Source organism: Phascolarctos cinereus, unplaced genomic scaffold (genome assembly GCF_003287225.1).
Source record: "Phascolarctos cinereus isolate Bilbo 61053 unplaced genomic scaffold, phaCin_HiC Scaffold_1;HRSCAF=81, whole genome shotgun sequence".
In the NCBI taxonomy this organism is placed as follows: Eukaryota; Metazoa; Chordata; class Mammalia; order Diprotodontia; family Phascolarctidae; genus Phascolarctos; species Phascolarctos cinereus.
Genome location: NW_027555514.1, coordinates 151,730,217 through 151,744,431, shown reverse-complemented (window position 1 = coordinate 151,744,431; position 14,215 = coordinate 151,730,217). Strand labels below are relative to the sequence as shown.

General features: G+C 36.6%; 1 long non-coding RNA gene across 1 annotated transcript in view; it reads left to right on the top strand.

Moving 5' to 3' along the window:
- The window catches only part of LOC110206950 (uncharacterized), a 28,757-nt gene extending 19,165 nt beyond the window's left edge, over positions 1 to 9,592 (top strand). Inside the window, exon 3 of the long non-coding RNA XR_002324039.1 lies at positions 9,545 to 9,592. This is a non-coding gene — a long non-coding RNA (uncharacterized LOC110206950). The remainder of the gene's footprint in view (positions 1 to 9,544) is intronic.
- The last annotated feature ends 4,623 nt before the right edge of the window (positions 9,593 to 14,215 follow it).

Sequence of the window (14,215 nt, the reverse complement as noted above, 5' to 3'; positions counted from 1 at the left end):
ACATCAGTGAAACCACAGGACCAGACCCTAAATAAAAGACTTTCAAAAAAAGTTGACTAATTTTTAACAATTTGTTGTTCATAGCACTAACATTTTAAAAATACAAATCTTTAAAAGTTATTTTAACAATGATAAAACAATATTAACTATTTTGAAATTGCATATATGAATGTTAAATTTGAAGATGTCTTTTAATAGGCAACTGATTCAAATTACTACAAACTAAAACATTGCTAAAAAGCAATAAATTTTAATTATGAAATATTTGAAAATGTAACATCTGTTCTCATGAGAACATACCACTATTTTGACATCAACATCATAACCACGTGCTTAAAGAAAACTGTTGGTACGTGCTTCAATACTTTCCCCTGAATTAAAAAAAAGTATCCTTAATATTACATTTCAGGAAATTTACAGAAATATAGCAAATGTGGGAGATTTTTTCCAAAATTTTGCATGAAGAAGTTACAAGAATAGGGATGAATGGGTGGTTATGTCCAAGTTTGGCTCCCCTTCATCGATCATGTTAAAACAGCATGAAATGTGCAAAATCAAGTAAAAGAAACATAACACAAGTTTGTTCAGTATTGCTGGCATATGGGTTGGTTTGTGAATCCAACAGGTAGATAGCTAAAATGATCCACTGGCCCCATTATGGTGTGAGAAAAATAAAGCATGAAAAGTTTTCTTGAATAGAGCACATTGCACAGACCTTCCAATAAAAAAAAACATGTAAGACATGCATAAGAGTTGCACAGGAAGGGCAGGCACAGATGGGTTGTGATATGCAATTCTGAATGGGATTTTCAATAGAAAAGTATAGATATACCTAATCACCAAACTATGTTGCTATGTATTAGTAAATGACTCTTACTATATTAAACAATTTTTTGAAATATGCCATCTAGAAATAGGTTATTCATTAAAAAAAAAAACTGGTGTACTCGTACTTTGACACTGTAATAATAAATCATATCATTTTGGGGGGATTTGTTTTTCTCATTTATAGAAATGAAGAGACTGGACTTGATCTTAGAGGCTTCTCCTAGCCTTCTATCTCTGAACCTAGACAGAAAAATGATAAAAAACCTCAAAGTTTAGTACAACTTCAAAAGAGAAATTACTTAATAGGTTGTGAGTATATTCTTCATTGGTAGAAATCATTACCATTCTATAGATAAGGATTTATTTTTGTGAATTTCTGAGCCAAAAAAAAATCTTGACCCACTGATAAGCCTCTCCAAATTCAGGTATAATCTTGCTAAGAAATGTACATGTGCTTTGTCATTAGACCCATACCCCAACATTTTCCACATTCCAAAGTTTACATTCCATTGGTAAAACTCAGGGTCATATCAGTGGTAAGCCATCATAAAAATACTGGTAAATAGGGTAACTGCATTAGAAAATTGGATGGAAATGATTCTTATTTCCAAAATTCTGTCATAATATCAGTAGCCCATACGGGGCCTCTCTTTGGCAGCAGAAATGTCACTTTTTCCTAAGTGTCTTTATGTGCTGGTTGTATGTAGACAGAGCCATGAATGAGTAGGGTATGGCTATTGGGGGTAGGAGGTAGGGTATTTTCACCTTTTGGTCAGCTTTCTGTGGACCAAGCTCACACAGACACTGGGAGATGGGAATGTTGACTCTCTAAAAGGGTACGAGAACTGGGTTTCAGGATGGTAAAAGATGAAAGAGAAAACAGGAGTGAGTTGCCTCCTTTTCCAAGCACAAGCACCCCTGGGAAATAAACAGTTCAGCCTGTGAGACTCTTTCTAGCTACCTTAGGCATAGAGGCAGGAGAGCTATAGCGGTCTACCTCTGAAAGGCAGCAGAAAAGCTGGTTGAAGGGGAAGCCAGAGCTGCCAACTGGAACCAATTTTCAGAGACCTGAAGTCACTGGAGAGTCCTAGCAGCTTCAGAAAACCTCAGTTGCTGATGAGAAAAGTGGAAAATTGTTCCAGTCTAGCCATCTCTTCTCCGGCTTTCTAGTGCTTATGATCCTTGATGCCAAAGGGGACTTAGACACAGAACCTCTTATATTCATAAGCTTAGGGAGCAGGTGGTTCAAGATTGTTTCCCACAAAGTCCAAATATGTGAGTGGGTAATCAGGAGTAGGATTAGAGACAATTGGCCTTAGTATTCCACAAGAGTAGAACACTTGCCAGTTTCATCATAACTTTGCTATGTTTAATAAATCATGTACTCGGAGAAAAAATGGTTGCCTGTGTAATATCAACATAGAGAGATCAAGGTTGAGCCAAAGGATGACAGCTTTAGAATTATAAATGAACTTATTTTTATAATCATGAACAATAACTTCATAAAACCTGTTAGGTTTATCTGGAACCCAGGTCAGCAAGGATTTCTTTCCTGGTGGTTTTTTTGTTTGTTTGTTTTGAAGGTGGAAATTTGACAGAGTTTGGCTTTTATGTATGCACAATCAAAAGGGGCATTGCTGGAATCCAGGAGTGACTGGGGTAAAGTGTCACCCAACTAGAAAAATCATACAGGATACCTCCTTCTTGTCTAATGGTAAAGTGATATCCTGGTTTTCTATAGGTCTACAGAAGGCAGGACACAGATCCATGGGAGCTATTTACATTATAGCAGTGCTTGAAGTGCTATCTTGGACATCCAAAAAATAATGCAGGAAGCCTACATTACTATAAATATGCATGAGATATATATATATATATATATATATATATATATATATATATATATATATATATATATATATATATATATACGCATTTATGTGTATATATACATATGTGTGTACAGGTTTAATTGTAATAATAGTATATGTGTACATATACATATAAAGATTACTTATAATGTCCCCAGCTAAGCACTTTACAGTTATTATCTCATTTGATTTTCACAACAATCCTGGGAAGTAGGTGCTAGTATTATCCCCATTTGACAGATGAGGAAAATGAAACAAAAAGAGGTTTAGTGATTTTCCAGGGTTACAGAATAAGTATTGGAGGCTGAATTTGAACTCAGGTCTTCCTGACTGCAGGCCCAGTGCTCTATCCATTGTACCACCTCTATCCGTATACATGTGTGTATACATAAACACACAGAATTATAGTATATACATACTATCACCTGTTCATGTCCTACTTTCTTGTTTGTAGTTTATTCACGTATTTTCCTCCTCCTAATTTACTTTCTGTCTACCTACCTGCCTTATACCCATATCATCTAGAGTTATTTTTACTGAAATAATCTGTGATCCAATTAATATGGCACATCTCCCTCAAAATCATAATCCAGCTATGCCTGCCAATCTTATGCAATTCTTGTCTATGTCTTTCCATAAAGTTATCAAAGGATTCCACACAGTATGATGAGATCTTCTTTGCTTTCTCTTGATATCATGAAGATATCATGAGGTTATCTTTTCCTCATCCTATCTCTTTTTTCTTTCATATATTTCTTTGATGACATTCTTTATAATCCACCTACTTCGTAATTCCTTGTTGGTAATATATTATAGCTTGTGCATGCCAAAAACACTCTTCTCTGTTGCCCTTTGGGTGATCATCAGTTTCAGTTCTTCAGAGGTTCAAGCATTCCATTACTTGTACCCATGTAATATTTTTAAAAAGAGTTGTCCTTAGCATTTAATTGTATTATCCCTTACTACAGATATCGGGACTGTTAGTTACCAGGTAAGCGAGTGACTGAGAGATATTTGTGGTGAGATACATGGCATTTTTTTTTCAAGTGGCTGGATTTCTACATCATTTTCTATTTACTTCTGTCAGTACACACCACACATTATTATTTCAGTAGGAGATGAAAAACAAAAATAGTGGCTGACCCAAAGAGCCTCAGGAAACACATGATTACAATTCAGGAGGCAAAAAAGGAAAACAGATGGACAGATACAATCTAGGCAAACAGGACATCAAGAGGTCATTGTATCTGGAATGTTCTTAGGGCCAGGTGGATATTTGAATCTTTAGAAGGTAGATAGAAAGGAGGTTTGTCAGAATCATAAGATCACTGTCTGTCAAGAATGGGATAGATTATATATCTGACTTTCAGATAGCGTACCACCGAGTCGAAGATCCCCAATGCAAAAGGTATTTCCTGTGAATTCTTTTGAAATTTAAAAAAAAATTGGTGATACTTCAGAAGATATAAGGTTTAATTAATGTATTAAGGTGGATACCCTCTTTACCTACACAGAGCACACTACTTCTATGTTGTGTTAGAGAACTTTCATGAATTACTGTGGCCAAAATACATCATCATTAGTTTTCTTGTAATTTATCTTGGTGGGCCCTTGGACAACAAACACACAGATCCCTAGGCCTGTATTTGAAGCATTTCTGTCTTGGCAGGTCTTACCAGAACTTGCAGTCCACTGGCACATACGTGTGTCAAAGGCTGTCTTCTGATGGGAAGGGCATGGATATACTATGGGAATATCAACTTCTCTTGATCATCTGTGTCCACACAGGCATTCTGGGAATTTCAGCAGACTTGAGACAGTATTTGAAGTCACATCTTCCTAACTCCATGTCAGCCATCAAGCATTCTAACTGTTCCAAAGAGAGCTTAAACGTTACTTTGTCCAATTCTCTCATTTGTAGATGAGAATATTGAGCCTGAATAAAGAGGCCTATGTTGAAGATGTAGCAAGTGTGTTCTAAGGCAGCTGTTGTCATCAACTCCTCTTAGAAGAACATAGAGCCACAAGGCTTTAAGACAGAATAGGATTATTTGCAGACAAGAAAAGCAAATGAAGCTTGCACTTAGAAAACAGGAACTCTTATCTGTTAAGCACCTGGGCTAACCTAGTTTTTGTGAAGCAGGGTATGATGGAAAGTGTATTGAATTTGGAGACAAAAGATATGAAATTCTTTTCTCATCTCTGGCACTTACCAACTCTTTGACCTATAATGTGCCAGGCTGTGTTTAGTGATAGAGACACAAAGATCAAATTAAATAGTCTCTGCCCTCAGGAAGATGAAAATGTGTGCATATGCATAGATATATACAACTAAATACAACCTAGTTGCAAGGTAACTTTAGGGTGGAAGGTATGAGTAACTGGGGGAGCAGGGATAAGCATCCTGCAGAAGGTAGAACTTTAACTGAATCTTGAAGAAATCAAACACCCTGAGGGGTAGACAGAGGTAAAGAGGGAGAACCTTTAGATGAAGAAAGAAACATCCTAACATGGAATCCTCCTTATGTGTGTCTGTTGGAAGCCTAGCAGAAAAATTAATGACACCAGCCAGCTACATTATTGATAATAATTAGAATTGCATGGAGGTTTTCTTTATAGAACCCTCCAATTATGTTTAGGAAAAGAAGCATTAAATTCAGCAAAACTGAAAAAAATAACATTGAGATCAAGTGATTCAACATATACCTAATTATTTCATGTATCTTATTTTCTCCAGTTTGCCAAATATTCTTTCCCCTGTCAAAGAGATAAGAAAATACCCCCTACTCTCATGTTTAAATTTTGCCTGATCCAAGAGGAGAAAATTTTTCAGTAATCATTGATAGTTGAATACCTGCCAGTTTTGACACCTTCAGGCACTCTTTTTAGAGAGAACCATAGAACAGACTAAGGGGCTTTCTTGGTTCCCCCAGTCCATGTATTCTTATGCTTCTGTGGGAGGGGAGAAAATATATATAGTCTAACCTTCCTCCTAAATAAGGAGATAGGATTTTTTTAAAAAATATTTCCTGGCTCCATATAAAACCATTTAGGCATTCCTCCGAGGTTTACAGAAACCCAATCAAAACAGAAACCAGTACTATTTTGTATCATAAACATCCTTCTCATTAGTGATCACCTTACAAAATTTCCCTGATGTCTTGCACATCTAACAATTTCATAAGGGATATGGAGGGATAGGGACTACACCTGTGATTTCATAGGTATAGGGAACTCCCCTTGAAGAACTTCATCTACCAATATAAATAGCCATCTTCTCAGCAGTTTTTTTTGGGGGCAACTAGGTGGTGCAATAGATAGGCTTAGGCTTAAAATTAGGCTTAAAATCAGGAAGACTCATCTTTGTGAGTTCAAATCTAGCCTCAGACACTTATTAGCTGTGTGACCCTGGGCAAGTCACTTAACCCTGTTTGCCTCAGTTTCCTCATCTGTAAAATGAGCTGGAGAAGGAAATGGCAAACCTCTCCAGTATCTTTGCCCAGAAAACCCCAAATGGGGGTCATGAAGGGTTGGAAACAACTGAACAACTGCAAGTTTTAGTCTTATAGTGTCAGCCAGAGCATCAAAAGTTTAATTGACTTGCCCAGGGTCACACAAGCAATATGTGTCAGTCATGAGATGTGAAATCAAGTCATCTTGATGTAGATGCCAGTTGTGTTTCCATTGTAACATCTTGCATCTACCAGTGGTGTATCCACATTTAATCTGAAAGTGTAACAATAATGTGAGAAATAAATGTAGCAATCATGAACTATGTTTTCAATGTTTATTAAGTATATTCATTACAGACAGCCCACTCAGGTCCATGGGAATTGATCTACTTTGCATGATAGGATTATGTAATAGCAGCTATCTGTTATCTCAGACCAGTATTTAAAACAATTTTCAAGCCAATAGGTCATAGAATACAATCACAGTTTTTTGTATGTTACTCATCAAGTAATTCTTACTATCCTAATATTTGAAAATTGCGGTACAGTTCTTACAACACACTAATAAAGCAATTTAAAGAAAATGAAATTTCACAAGATCATATGACACGCTTTTTCTCTGTAATGAAGATGAAAGCTGAAACGCGGTTGAGATAGAATACAAATTCTTTAGCCTGGCATTTAAGACACATAGCTCCTACCTACTGTTCCATGGCATGCACCTTCACAAACGTTTTTGTTCTCTGCCACAAGAGCCTGCATCCGTGGCCATGGTCTGATGCCAGCAGAGTGTGAAGACAGAAAGAGTCACGGACCAGGTGGAAGATGTGAAGAACAAACTTCATTTATTGAACTGAGGGCTCAGGCTTATATAGTACTGGATCAAGCAATAGTGACATTATTTTCCATGAAAAGCACAAACCTAATTATGTGATTTCCTTACTTCCTTGTAACTTGTCTGTTACATTCTTTCCTGAGTCCTGTCCTGTACCCTGTCCATTTCCTCCCTTCCTGCATCCTGTTCTCAAGAGATGGAACAGGGGGGTGGTGAGCCGACATTCTGAGTTTCACAGCTGTCAGGCTTAGTACAAACTCAAGTAAGACCTGGGCTGGCCTAAGCCCTCCAACTCCCCAGAGCTGGCCCTCTACAATTGTCGTCAAGATTAACTTCTGGCCATTCTCCACATATTCTCCATAGTCTGTTTCTGATATGGTGCACTGGAATGATATGCTTCTGATATAGTGCCAGGCTTGCAGCCAGGAAGATTCATCTTCCTGAGTCTGAATCTGGCTTCAGACACTTACTAGCTGTGTGACCCTGGGCAAGTCACTTAACCCTGTTTGCCTCCGTTTCCTCATCTGTAAAATGAGCTGGAGAAGGAAATGGCAAACCACTTTAGTATCTTTGCCAAGAATAAAGAGTTGAACATTACAGAAAATGACAGAACACACACAATACACTCAAAAAAAAATCCAAACAAACAATCAACTAGAATGTTTTCCCTCCTTGTCTTGGCTTGTCAGAATCAGTGCAATCTCTCAGGGCTAAACTCAATTGTCTCCTCCACTTCCTGAATCCTTCCACTTATGATTGCTTTCCCCTGACTCAATTTTTCTTGTAATACACACACACACACACACACACACACACGTGTATGTGTGTATATATATATATATATATATATATACATATGTATATATATATATATATATATATATATATATATACACATATATATATGTGTGTGTGTGTGTGTATATATATATATACATACATATGTTATGTTATTCCAGTAGTATGTAAGCTCTTTCAGGGAATGGCTAGTTTCATTTTCATCTTTGTATTCTTAGCACAGCACCAGGCTCCTAATAGATGCTTAACAAATGTTTGTTAAATGTCAATTAATCTCATGGAAAATGTAGTCATGGGAAACTTCTCCCATAAAACAATTGCTCCTCAGACTGAGATGAGACATCATGGTAGATATAACTCACAAATATCTTTCCATTTCATACTGTTCTTGAGAGGTCCACATAAAACAGGAAGTAAAAAAATAAAATAAAATAAACTATGATAAAATAAGATGTTCAATCTTAGGCAAAATGTTGGCATAGCAGTATTTGCAAACTCAGACTGCTGGTCTCATGTGGTGGGCTAATTTGTTAGGGACTCTGAGAGTTGTATTTCTTTTAAACTTGGAAAGAGAAGAAGCTATCACTACATAGGAATCCAAGGGCCCAATTTTCAAATGGTTTAATAGAGAGGGAGTGAAAGAAGATAATTACAGAGGGAGAGAGTATCAGTAGTCATATCAGTGAATGGAAGAAACTTTCCATGAGAATAACTTGTCACTTTGCAGTCTCTAGGCTTTTCCTTTCTTTGGCTTTCAGCTTGAGTTATTAAAAGAACACAGCAGAAGGACCAAATTATGGCTTCTCAGGGAAATCGCTAGATGAGTTGTGAATTTTTTACTCATGTGTTTACTCATTTCCTTTTTCTGATTCACTGACACATGCAACAGGTAGCAAGGTTCATTACTAAGTGTTTCTTTGCTATTTTAAAATGTGCCTCCTGATTGCTTACATTTAAAAAACAATAATGCTTTACTTCATAAAGATAGGAATACCTGAGTTTATTTTTGTCATACAGAGTGATAAAATGTGTGTATTAGTGGGAGAAAGGGAAGGAGAGCCTGTGAATTGTTACACTAAATAACTAGCTGGGAGACCACCTTCTTGGTATAAAAATCAACAGCTTGCTGGGGGTGTGGAATATTTTATGAATTTTATATAAAATCTAGGTTTTTTTCTCTAGGTGTTTTTGGCTTTGCAAAAAAAAAAAAAAAAAAAGGAAGCCATGTGGAACTGGGTCCTTTCCCCTAAAGTAAAACCCTCAGGATCTAATCTAATTATGTCCGAGCCAAATAGTTCTTTTACCTTAGGGACATTTGGAATCTTTCTCCATCCCCACAGGTGAGTGAGTCATAGGAGGAACAGATACCTCAAGAGCAGTCAAATCCTGAACCTGCCATATTGGCTGGAAACAGGTGAGGTCAATTCTGCTGACTTTCCAAGAAAGGGTCTAAGCTGGGGTTGGGGAGAGAGGGAAGAAAAGTCCTCCTCTTCCAAACCTCCCTTGTAGTGACATCTGCTGGACAACAGTAGCATTGTAGTAACATTATTTCAGGATCCTGCGCTCGCATGTGTTTCCTATTTGTCTTTCTTCCTTTTGTTTCTCTTGCTATCTTTGTCTTTCTCCACCTGCATTTTCAACCACTCATCCCCACAGCAGACTCTCTTCTCCCAAATGCACTTTAGATGGATAATTTTTACATCTTTTAAACGACACAGTAGGTTGTTAAATTTTAACTTTACTACTTCTCTGTGTCTTAGGTTTCCCTTGCTTCCTGAATGGAATATATATCAACAGGACAGCACCACCAAAAAAGTCTATGAAATACATTTCTTTATGTGATGACAGAAGAAAGTATTACAGGTATTTCTGAAATAAATTTATCATTTGAGAAACATTTTCCTCACAATACTGCTTTTTTCTTTGCTTAAGTTCTACAATAGAACTAAATACTTTATGGGACATGAAAAGAGCAAAACTGACAGTGAGACAAAGCAGTCACTTTTTTGTACCATCCTTTAAAAACATGCAGAGCTCACCAACAAACTAAGAGCAAAGAAGTGTATCAGCCTATGAAATATACTGTCTAAAAAGATCATGAATAAAAAAGATAGTTCTGTTGGTATACTCCATGCTAAAAATGACTCTACTCCCAAGGGGAGAAAACAATTTCTTGGAGCTCACCCCAGAGAGCATTTTGATGGTTTAAGTGTAAGGAGATCAGAGACACACAGATTACATTTCCTTTTAAATATGCATGTGTTGAGAAACATATAGTACATTTCTTTCAGTGCCTGTTTCTCGCTCTGCTATGAAGAGCTCCTTTTGACTTCAGTGGGAACTTTACTGCAAAGGGAAACATTTGTCTGGATAGTGGGGATCAAAAGAAAAAGAGGCGTGGCAAAATAAGACCTAGATTCTGGTTGACATAAAATGTCTGTAAAGTAGATTGAAATATTTGATGAATCTGAAACATGCTTAGGTTTGCTCGACCCATCAACAAAATTGAAAGCCATGACCCAAACATTAGAATGGAATGCTAAATAAGCATCAGTGCAAAGAATAAACGCTAGAGTTCAGAGGTTTGGATTGGGTGTCTTTCACAACAATTGCATTTTTCTGATTCATGACATAATGATGAATAAAGTGTAACCAAATATCAATAGTATGGAAAGTTAGCCTAACGAGTCTGGGATCATATAACAATATAAGCCTACTTTTTTCCTAATATAAAACTTGACAATATGATGGAAAGAAGTAAGTTATCACTAATCACAAGTGATCAGATATGTGAGGTAAGAGGTGAGGAGCTGACTAACGCTAAGATTATGAATGTTGGAAACTGGGAGGATGATGGATGGCTTCAACAGAAGTAGGAAAATTTGAAAGAGGGGAGTTGTTTTTTTTCCTCCTTTTTGAAAATATAATGATTTCAGTTCTGGGACATGATGAGTTTGAGATGTCTCCAGAAAATCCAGTTTGAAAAGTCCAATAGGTTTTGCAGGACCGAACCAGGACTGAAGGTACAGAAAATCTCCTGATCTATACTGCTAGAATGAGTTTCTTCAGCAGAAGTTCTTTACACTGAGGAAATCACAAGTCTTTGTAATTTTTTTCCCCATCTTTCAAAAAGAATTCAGATATTTCTTTTTGTAAACTACTACATGTCTAACAAGATAATAGTAGAGTTGTAGAAATTAAAATTTTAAGCATGAACATATAGAAGCAAAATAACAATGTCTGCTTTTAAAGAAACATTTTCAGAAATAAAAAAAAGCAAATATATATCACGTGAGCAAGCTTCTTCTAGCAAAGTCCACAAAGTTCATTAGTATCTATAAATTTAACTTTAATGGTATACTGTATAAGATGATTTATTAAAAATCCTTTGTCCTATTTTTTTCTCATAGGCTATGGCTAACAGTCTGGCATTCTAACAGTACTGCAGGTTCATAGTTCCCACTGTAGTTGAAATGGAGGGCTTTTTTGGCCAGTTGAAATAGTGTAATTTATTTCCATTGTTTCCATGGTACACTAGCTTAGTCAGCCTTGCTGAAGTAAAATAAAATAAACCTTTAATAAACTGAAAGTTGATTTTTTTCCCCTTCTGAAATTCAGTTCCATGTTCCAGGTTTCTTGAAAGAGACATATCTGATGTGAGCTAAGTAAATTTAAGGAAGGTACTATGATTTATTGCCTTTTACATTTACAATAGACCTATGGTTAATTGCTAGTGTCTGTGGCTACCCATAGGACATAGAAATATTTTTTTCCAAGATAAACTAAATGCTTCAAGTTCCTTTGGAAAGTTTTTAAGAGTGGAGCTTATTAAAGGAAATCAGCTAAGTGACTTTGAAGTGACTTTGAAATACATCATTCCCTTATCAGGGAAATTTGTTGGGAGTCAAACATTTTCCTTCACCAGCAGCAGGGACTTAACAATACATTACATAAAGAAGTTTAGGACAATCTTATTCTGGTAAATATAATGGAAATCTGTCCAAAACAGGAGCCTGCCTGAAAGGATATTTATTATAGAGTATGAGATGGGATTCAATAATATTTTCATATTGCTAATATTTAACATTTTTAAATGAAATTGGGAACTCTGTTTTTATGTCTTTAGAAGAGGATAAAATGAAGTAGAACTTTAGAGATAAAGATACTTTTCCTCTCAGGTTGACCCAGAGAAAACAATAAAGTCACTTGGGATATTTTTGAGCAATGAATACATAAAAAAAATTAGATTGTTAACAGCTGCCATGGCATTTTTCTCACAAGGAGACACATTTGTCTTTATCCCTTGCTTGGCAGCGATATCTGTGTTTGGGTTTGTTGTTGTTGTTTTTCAAATTTTTGTTTAGTTTACAGAAGTTGTAAAACTGTCCCTACTCCATTGGTCTTCTCAAAACCACACAATTACATCAAACCCACGCCATAACATAGTTTTTGAAAGAATCACCAAGCTACAAGAAATCTGTTGGCTGCTAAAACTGCACTCACTATTTGTCAACAGCTCCCATTTAAAAAATATACACTATTTATCATGGGCAAATTACTTAACCTTTCTCTGGGCCTTAGAGGATTCTTTAAGACTTAGCTACTAAGCTATAGAGGGACTATAATCTGGACCTGTGGAGGGTCTTTCTACAAAGATATATTGACATATAACCATATTTATTTGATGTAATCCTCCCACACCCATCATGTACTTTTGAAGAACATTGCATTTTGCAGTTAAAAATGGGAGGAAAAGAAGGGAGAGAAATTATGTGATAATATTTCTCCAGTATCAGTGAGTCTGGGTAGTGACGGAAGACATATTAGAAAAGCCTCAGACACTTACTAGCTGTGTGACTCTGGACAAGTCACTTAACTCCATTTGCCTTAGTTTCCTCATCTGTAAAATGAGCAGGAGAAGTAAATGGCAAACCATTCCAGTATCTTTTGCAAGAAAAACCCAAATGGGGTCACAAAAAGTTGGACATGACTGAAGGGATCAAACAACAAAAGTCCTGGTGGTCAATTTTGTTTTTTCTCAGGCTACAGTAGTAAGACGAAAGTGTAGTTTAGTAGGAAGCAAGCACTGGATTTGGACTTAAGGGACTTCAGATGTGATCCTATTTATGCCACTTAATACCTATGTGACCTGGTCCAAATCACTAAACATCTGTGGGCCTCATTTTACTTATCTGTAAAATCATGGAGTTGGACTGGATGAGCTTTAAGGTTCCTTTTCAACTCTAGATGCTACAAATCTGATAGCAGCTGTTACCCAGAGCAAACCTCCTATAGCTTTAGCAAATGCAGTGTGCAAATTGTGATGAGCAATTCAAGCAATAAAATTTTTTTTTTACTGTGAACTTAATTACCAACAAACACTGAATATGCAAAAGAGAAGAGGAAAAAGACTTGTATAAGAAATTGAAAGACTGTTAGGTAGAGTTAGGTTTTTTTAGATGTGTGTGTCCATACACGTGTGTTCATGTATTATATATGTTATCATTGTTTTTGAGTTGTTTAGTCCTGTTTGATTCTTTGTGACCCTATTTGGGTTTTCTTGGCAAAGATACTGGAGTGGTTTTTCATTTCCTTCAGATAGAGATAAATGTTTGTGTATGCATATATACTTATACATATATGTATATATGCACATATATAATGCGTGTGTATTATGTATGTGTGTATATATAAGTATATATAAAATCACTTAATTCCTCAATCTACTCACCTCCCATGAGGTATTCTTCCATTCCACTTCAGTCACACACAAAACATTAGTACCCCTGATCTTGCCATCGCCAGCTCCATGTTCAAGAATTCTGAAATCTCTTTATCCAACCATAATCTATTGGATTTTCACTTCTTCCTCTGCCTTCCCTTCATAACCCGAATCTTCATCCTTACTATGACCTCCATTCCCTTGACCTCTCACTTCTCTTCCAGGCCCTCTCTCCTTCAGCCCACTCTCTAACCACTGTCTTCTCTTCTCCCCATCTTGACTCCCAATTCAACTCCACACTGTGTGTGTGTGTGTGTGTGTGCGCGTGTGTGTGCTCTTCTCTTGAATCTCCAGCTCCCTTATCATATTGCCAATGAAGCCCAGCCAAGCTTCAGCCCAGAATTACTCCCACCATTCATCATTATGCATTCATATGTTTATTTTTATGTGTTTATTATTATATATGTTTATTTATTATGTATTTATACATATACTGCTGAATGAATGTGCAGAAAATCATGCAACCATTCTGACTGGGTCCAGTATAAATTTATGTTACACAACCTCAACTGGGCCCTCACTGCTGCTAGGCAATCCAACTATAACTCCCTTAAGAACCTACTATCCCACTTTCCACAGTGGCTCTTCCAAACCTTTTTATCCCTCCTCAAACCTCCTGTGGTCACCCTCTCCCCACCATCAGCTGAAG